This window comes from Zingiber officinale, chromosome 4B, assembly GCF_018446385.1.
Source record: "Zingiber officinale cultivar Zhangliang chromosome 4B, Zo_v1.1, whole genome shotgun sequence".
NCBI classification, from domain to species: domain Eukaryota; kingdom Viridiplantae; phylum Streptophyta; class Magnoliopsida; order Zingiberales; family Zingiberaceae; genus Zingiber; species Zingiber officinale.
In genome coordinates, this window is record NC_055993.1 from 44,957,186 (window position 1) to 44,966,330 (window position 9,145).

The 9,145-nt window shown below is 39.0% G+C and overlaps 1 pseudogene; it reads left to right on the plus strand.

Moving 5' to 3' along the window:
* Window positions 1-1,429: 1,429 nt before the first annotated feature.
* LOC121978234 lies at window positions 1,430-5,093 on the plus strand (annotated as a pseudogene).
* Window positions 5,094-9,145: the final 4,052 nt, after the last annotated feature.

Below are 9,145 nucleotides of genomic sequence, written 5' to 3' on the forward strand. Positions count from 1 at the left end.
CATTTGGTCAAATAAAAACAGATTCACAAACAATTTTTTAATTTGTTTCTGAAATTTGAGACGGAATATTTCCGTCTCAAATTTAGCCACGGGGGTTTCACTAACGGATATTTGAAACGGAATATTTCGTCTCAAATATTCTTTAGAGACGGAAAACTGACTATCAGAGACGGAATTTTTCGTCTCTGAAACCCTGTTTTCTTGTAGTGTAATGCTATGAATCAGTGAACTATGTATCATGTTAAGTTTAGAGTACTAGTCTTATGTCATTAGAGTGTTTCTCATGTAGTGTATAACTCATATGTGAGATTTTGGCACGCCCAAGTGCTGAAATCAGAGTTTCAGGCTGAAATCAGAACTCTGATCGGTCTACAGACCGATCAGAGAGTGGGTTGTGCCACTGGATCGGTCAGCTGACCGATCCATGCGCGAACAGAGAGTTGGCCTCTGTTATGGATCGGTCAGCCGACCGATCCATTGTGCGAACAGAGAGCACAGACGCTCACTGATCTGTCAGCCTAACCGATCAGTGAGCCACTGGATCGGTCTACCGACCGATCAGTGTGCTCCTGGATCGGTCGGTAGACCGATCCAGCCGCATACAGAGGCGAGGGAGCATATGGATCGGTCTGCCGACCGATCCAGAGAGTTTTTCCGTGCCAGTAACAAGCTGGATCGATCACCGGATCGATCCGACAGGCCAATCGATCTATGGATCGATTGAAATGCCTGATTACAGCTAGCAGGCGATCCGAGAGGCATAGATTATCTTCCCTAGCATGTGTACAACTCCTAGGTACACCTAGAATATTAAGTTCAGTTTACAGTAATCAGTTTAGTAAAATTTTAATAAATCCAGATTTCCGCAATAGTAATTTAGCACAGCATAACTGTAGCGATCAGCCTCGCAACCTAGTCAGTAGGAGGCGGGTCGTTACAATCAGACAGGTGTGTGGCAGTTTTGCTGTTTAGCTCCGTTGGTCTGGTGACTTAGCATGGTTGCCAACAGACAGTTCTGCTCTGTTTGGCTCCGTTATTTAGTGTAGCAGCATGGTAGCTGGCAGGCGGTTGGACTTTGTTTAGCTCCATTGGTCTGCTCATGGGTAGTGTAACGCAGCATGGTAGCCGGCAGAGATTCCTCCCCGTCATCGTGTACCGGGAGATGAGAGAATTGAGCTCCCCCATTTATGATTTAGGGTAGGAGGATAGGTGTACTCCGACAACATCCCGTCCACTCGGTCACTCATCAGGAGCAGTGATAGTAGAGTGCACGGTTGTCACAACCCTACCCACTCAGTCTCACCATTGTGTGTGAGATTGTTGACTGGTGTCAGGGGTGACCATGACATTGGCATCATATGCATCATGCATTTATTGCTTGTGTTTGCTGCATTTACTTGCTGCATTTATATGGATGCATATGATTGACATGCATACAGGATTTGATACTTCTCGATCTGACGACCCTGTTATACGTATACCCTGGTCCTGGTTAGTACAGTTTTCTCCTGCTTACCTCAGTTGCATTTATCCTTCTTGTATCAGGAGACTGTACGCATGATTAGTGCTAGTTGTTATTTTCTTTATTATCCATATCATTTGTTACCCGCTGAGTGTTGGACTCACACCCTTTTCCGTTGCTATTTTTAGGTTGATGCTGTCCAGAGAGTTCCAAACGCTAGTCCCCTGCAGTCCACGAGGACGTTTGTTTGTCTTTTGGTTCTTCTTTATTAGACTGTGTTTAGACTTATTCTTCTTTTGACATCTGGACTTGTATTAGTTTACTTTATGGATATTGTCTATGAATTTTATTTTGATTTGTTTTACAACATGCCTGTTTAGACGGCAGAAGAGGTGAGTTGATTTTATCGTCGGATTTGAGCTTTATGGGTGTAGTTGTGTAGGACATCGGTTTTGTGCTTTATGGGTGTACTTGAGTAGGGTTGTTTTTGAGTCCTCTTATCACTGTTCTAGTTTATTAACTATTAACTGTGTGGGTGATTGCCTTATATTATTGTTATTGTTCCGACCGTGTTGGCCGAGGCATATGTGGCCTAGAGGGCATTGTAGACAGTTTCAGATTGTCAGTCGTACAGGGGAGATGTTGCCGAAATTTCTTCGGACAGGGACTCCCCCGGGGCGTGACATCTCAGCTCCACTCTTCGTCGCTCACGCGATCGCCCTTGCTGCCTTCGGCAACCCCGCGGTCGGCCACCCCGCGGATGGCGACGCCGTGCACGCTGAGGACGCCCAATCACTGGAGATCGTCCACCTCACCAAGCTCGACCCCCAGGACGCGTGGCTCCCCATCACGGAGTCGAGGAACGACAACACCTACTACTCCGCCTTCCACACCCTCACGATCGGTATCGGCTTCCAGGCACTAATCCTGCCGGTCGCCTTCACCTACCTCGGCTGGTATTTCCTCAAACACTTTCCCTGCTCTGCGTCAACAGCACTAGCATACCAATACACTCCTTTTGTTCCATATTCACGATAGGTGTTGATTTTTCTCACAAAAAACAAATGTAAAAAGAATTTAAAATCGGCTATGCAAGAATAATAGACACAGGTTTCCTGATCATAAGCAATTGATTGACAGTGTTTATTATATACAATCAAAGTTGCTTTAGGTCTCATCATCTCAATCCATATTAGAAACTCAAATAAGCTTGACACTTTGCTTGTCAAGGTCATGTTCTTACATGTGTAACCTAGAAACTCAAGTATAGTGGAAACTAAAAAATATTAGAGTTTCATCTTCTTGATCTCTTGATTGCAAGTATTAATTGATTGATGCATGCAATGTGTTTGATGAATTTCCTCAAACACTATCTTGAGTTGATTTTAGCATTTTTGTTTGCAAGTATTAACTGAGTTGATTGCAAAGTAAAGGTTCAATTTGTTGGGCTTTGTTGTTTTTCTGAAGGTTGGATATAAAGCAAGCATCAGATGGGACGCAAGATGTGCCTGGCCTTTTAGAACCTCAAGTTGGCAGCATAGATGAGGTCTGGGAAATTCTGACAAATGGAGGAAGAAATAGATCCGTGGTGCCAACAAACGCTAACGAGCAGAGTAGCCGCTCTCACTTGTGAGTTTCTTCCTGTTTTCCATTCAAATTATGCTTTTTGTTTGATTATGATCCTTCTTTACATTTTCATTTATAGAAAGATTGTTAGATTTCTGCCTAACATTTTTAAATCACTTAAAAATTTTCTTATTATGATGACCAACATTCTTATTATATTAAAACCTTTTACAGCATGGTGAGGGTAACTATTAAGGGTGAAAGTTTTGTAGATGGTCAGAAGTTCACAAGTAGATTGTTGTTGGTTGATTTAGCTGGTAGTGAGTGTCTTAGCAAGATTGAAGTAGAAGGAGAGAGGCTGAAGGAATCTCAATTCATCAATAAGTCTCTATCAACTTTGGGAGATGTGATCTCTGCTCTTGCCTCCAAGAACCCACATATTCCATATAGGCTCCTTCTAATGCTCATAGTCATATGCTTCTATTTTACTATCTAAACTAGTTTGAATTTTTCATTGTACTAAAGGATAAATGTATTTTGCAGGAACTCTAAGCTAACACATTTGCTCCAGAGCTCTTTAGGTGAGAAAAAACCATAAGAATAGTAAAACATCTAGCTGTGATGATCTTGTTGTTTAGGTTCAAAAACAACAGATAGTTTATACCGTTAATTTTTATTACCAAAAGAAAATTTGACGCATTACCCTTCACTGATAATTTTCATTGACAATAGAAGGAGATTGCAAGACACTCATGTTTGCACAGATTAGCCCAAGTTCAGTAGATTTAGGTGAAACATTATGCTCACTAAACTTTGTTAGCTGAGTCCGAGGCATTGAGCATGGTCCTGTTCGAAAGCCGACAGATTTAGCAGAGAGTTTCAAGCTTAAACAAATGGCATATCTGTTTCGACTGCATATTGGGCTACTGTTGCTAGTTTTAAAATTTTGTTCTATTTGGCAATCCATATACAGGTTTTGTATCTTCTGTAATTATGTGATGCCTAATAAGAGTTATTGTACAGGCCGATAAGCTCCTTCAGAGTGAAAAAGAAAACATAAGGTTGAATGAAAGCTTGCAATTGATGCAGCTGAAATACGCATCTCGGGAGAATGTTTTCAAAACATTGCAAGATAAGGTAGTAATATGAACTTCAAATCCTATAGAAGTCTTGCTCATAGGTTATAAAAGATGATACTATATAGTAAATGGCAGGTGCAGTCATATGGCGTTCTGCTTTCTAGATACTGCAAAAATTGATCAGATGTATCATCCCTAATTATTCACCTAATTTTAAAGCCAACCCAGTGCAAAAAAGTAAAGTTAGTCATAACAAAGTTGTAGTGACCAAATTGCCCACATACTTATTAGTCTAGCTTATGAGGAACTTGAATGACCTCAAGAAGGTGATCCAACTTTATAGTAATTGAACCAAATGAAGATAGTGTGAATAAATTATTTTATATATTCCAAGAAAAATCATAATAATCTACTATACACCATGCATCACTATATTTAGCTTCTTTCAAATCAGTTGCCTTATAACATATTATTTCAAATGTGTAGATCAAAGAAGCTGAGCAAACAAGTAAAAATTACCAACAAAAGGTTACTTATCTCATTTTCAATCTCTATTTGAGTAGAATTTACAACATCTTTAATTTCCCTTATGTAAGCAACAAACTGCTTTATATCCATATTGACTATTTTATTATATTCAGGTAAGAGAACTGGAGAATCAATTAAATGGTGAGAGGACAACCAAGAAGGATGTTGCAAAGTTCCCAAAGCCTCTAATGGTTCCTTTAAGACGGAGGCCTCCTTTACAAAGAATCACCAATCAGTTGTCACCCTCAGGACATCAAACAAGCAGAGGTGCTCATCCAGTAATAGATAAAGAGAATAGTCTATTAACAAATAAAACTTCTGGGGAAGATTTAGTTAAATCTTCACAGAGAGCAAGAGGGATAACACTAGCACCAGTAATGCGTATTATATCAGCTCAACCCAAGAGGAGGGCCTCTATTGCAATTTTTCATGAAACAACACAAAGAGCACAAGAATGATAGATAAGTACTGATTAATTAAATTGTAACTATGAGAAATATTATGTTGTAAGAATAATATTTATGTGTTGGTTACATGGATATTGACTTGGTGTGTTTAGATACACCGATCTATAATAATATTAACTAAATTTTGCACTATTAAAATGTTGTTAATATCGGTTTTTCACTATTTCAGAAATTGAATCGGTATCGTTAAACGATACTAATATTACATCGATTTTCCACCGCTGCCAAAACTGATATTATTAACATATATTACATCGGTTTTACACCATTGTTGAAATAGTGTCGTTAAGTGAAACTACACCGGTTCACAACCGATTTGAAAATCAGTGTCGTTAAGTGATACTACACCGGTTATAACCCGATGTCTAAAATGACAGACCTTTTACATCGCCTTCATAGACATCGGTCGATTTTGTAATAGACAGCGGTGGAAAGCCGACGTCTATGAGGGTTTTTCTTGTAGTGTCCATTCTCTCTTTCCTCTTTTCTTTCTCTTACTTTCTTTTCTAATCAATCAAACATTTGTCTAGATAATTCACCGTGCGAAGTTAGCTAGTGCTTAATCAACAGTCCCTGTGTATTCGATATTCTTTTTATTACTGACGATGTAACCGTACACTTGTGATTCGTAACAACAACCCACAACGGAAAACCATCGCAACTGAAAATAAGGGTAGTAGACCAAAACTTGATATAACATCTATGAGTACAAGATCTACACAACACATGCATATAGATCACAAAACAAGGAAACAAAGTCTGAAAGTAGAAAACCATATCTACATGAGGTGGGGGACTAGCGACGGGAACCTCCTGACAGCCTCAACCTGAAATAGAAATAAAGCAACAAGGTGAGTTCAACAACTCAATGGGTATCAAGTTGACATGTATAGTAAGATATATCTAATAGTAATAATCATGGAGTACAGTCTCATGATCAAAAATAGGAAATGCAAAAACTGAAGAAGCAAAGAAGTTGCACTCACCAGGACCTCCTATCCAAATATAAGGGTCGTTAGACCAAACACATCATGTCTCCTGTATGCATGTCAATCATATGCAACCACAAAAATGTACCATCCAAAATGCAGCAATCACAAGCAATAAATGCAATCCATGCGTATGATGCAAATATTCTGGTCACCCCTGCTGCCAGTCAACCACCTCAGAAATGATGGTGAGGTCGAGTGGGTAGGGCTATGACAACTGTGCACTCTGCCATCACTACTCCTGAGTGACCGAGTGGACAGGTTGTTGTCAGAGTACGCCTATCTTCCTACCCCAAATAGTGTGAGGGAGCCAAACCTCTCATCTCCCTCTATCATAGTCAAGAGGAGGGATCCCTGCCTGCTACCACGCTGCAGTCAACACTACCCATGAGTGGACCAGCGGAGCTTAACAGAGAAGAACTGCCACACACCCTGCTTGATAAACCACTAACCCATGAGTAGTTGTGTGTGCAGATCATGTAACTGGCGATGTGCTCATCAACAATGGAGCCGACAATTGCTCAGCATTACAATCATGCAAAATGGTGCTTGCCACTAAGCATGTAATCCTAAAAATACCAACCTCCTCTTAATGTCTACCAAAAGAAAAACCAAGTCCATATCAATGATCTAGGTACACATGCCAAGTAATAAACCTATATACACATGCCAGGTAATAAACTAGGTACACATGACAAGTAGAAAACTTGGTACACATGTCAAGTAAATCTAGTTGCTAGACCTATATCTAGTAATGCATTGTATGTCACTACATAAGTACACAATGCAAGAATCAATAGGACATAAGCATAAATACATAACAGATAACAATATGGTAAACTACGGTATCAAGTAGTGACATACCAAACAGATATAGGCATAACTATTACAACTAGTTATAACTCACTAAGCATATCAGAATGATAATATCAAAAGATAAGTCAAAGGTACCCGCCTCAAAAATGGATATCGTATCTAAAATAGATCTCATGTCGAGATGCCGTCTTGAATCAAAGTCCTGTAATACATGATATACATATTTAGCTAATTACATATAAATTAATTAGCTAAATCAAATTCCTAACTAAATCTAATCCATTGATCAACTAGGGTTAGCTCCATTAACTCTAACCATTCCACTATTCAATTAGATTTAAGTCTATACATAAATCAACCTAAACTCACCCAAATATGAATCTATCCTTTAACCATGTAATCCAATCCATATTTAATTCAATGTATTTGCCTCAATATAATAGTTCTTGCTAACACTGTTAACAATTTCAGCTCCACAGAACACAACTATACTTGTTGGAAACTGGTGACCAAAGCTGGATGTTGCGGCTAACCACCCAAATAGATGCCCCAAATCAGATATCTAACAACTCAAACACTTAAAATTATCTGCTAAGGTTAGTGATTACCTCTAATATGCCAGCAAGGCAGCAGAGCACACCTTGTGACCAGTGGAGAGGGTGATTGTGTGATGGCATCTTCCTGTTAGTAATTAGCCCTAAGAGTCAATCATGAGATGATTAGGCTTTTTCGATTAATCATTGAGTTAGACTCGAATGAACCCACTCATTGGATTATGTGTAATCCGAATTAGACTCATTGAGTTAGACTCAAATAGATCCAATTATTGGATTGAGTCGAATTGCATGAGAATCAATGGGTTAGACTCATTGGGTGAACTTGAGTTCACCAAGGAAGTTGAATGGTTAAAGTTCAACCATTGGATTTAATGGTTGATTTTGAGACATTGGATTAGAAGATGAAAGGGTGGAGACTCTTGGTATTCCATGGGATGACTATAAATATCATTTGGATGATATGTTTCATAAGATTTTTCATCACTTGAGAAGGTGAAAGGTCTCTTTTGCTTCTTCTTCTTCCTCCTTCCCATCTTGGCTGAAACACACTTGTAGGTTGCTAGCACAACCTTGTGTAACGCCCGCCCTCCTCCTACTTATAGGGGGTAGGAAGGGCGGCGCTACGCGAACATACATACATGCATATGCAATCGTTGCAGTGGAAGAATTTAAATTTTTAAACCTGGAGAAACAAATATTTAAACATGTAAACATGTAATGTATGTGAGCATGCTTAGCATTCTTGCATATAACTTGGTTTCGTATCTATTTCTTGGAACATGATACATGATTATTTAAAACTAGAGCATAAAGTGTACTAATAAAGAGAGGATGAACTACTAAGCATGTATATTATTCTCTATAGGGGTAATTGGTACTTCTTTAAAGAAAGTCCCTGATAACTAACCTGATGGAAGTATAGGAGTCTAAACACAAGTATGAACATTAGTATGGGATTCGAGGCATACGCTAAGTACCTAGTCATCCATCACTTTACACTTCAAGCATAATAAGGAGGTTCTTAGCAATTCTTTAACTAAAACAAGTTCTTATCATTTCTAGGTTTCATGGAAGCAAAAAATAGTATAGTTCACATCAAGTAGCAGCCATTAAAAGCATCAAGTAAAAGAACAAGTTATCATGCAAAAACTTAGAACATGCATAAGGCTTGAAACACAAAACTGATCCCTTCCACCATGCCACTGCCACACACATCTTTGCCCCTCTTGCTGCTCCCTTTAGTTTAGCCCTTCTTTACCCTTTTCTGCAGTACAAGGAAAAATAAAACTATAAGCACATAGGCTTAGTAAGATCCTTTCATACTCACAAAAGCTATAAATCATGAATTAAACATAGAATACTGACTTGTTCATTTAAACAACATATAGGCATATCACAAGAGTACATTATCTTAAAGCATAATAATCGCATAGCATGAAATAATATATATACAAGATGTTCTTTTGAAAACATATATTATATAAATACTTAAACATAAATCTCAACATGAGGGCCCGACATTGTACCACATACATGAATTACGCGCATCCCTAAATAAATCCGAGGTAGCTAATCCCGAACCTACTAGGGAACTAGGCCCATGCTTCGACCTAGGGGCAACGTAGGAGCCCATCCCCTAGACCATGCTTAGGGTCCGGTACAAGTCATACAAAAGTAAAAT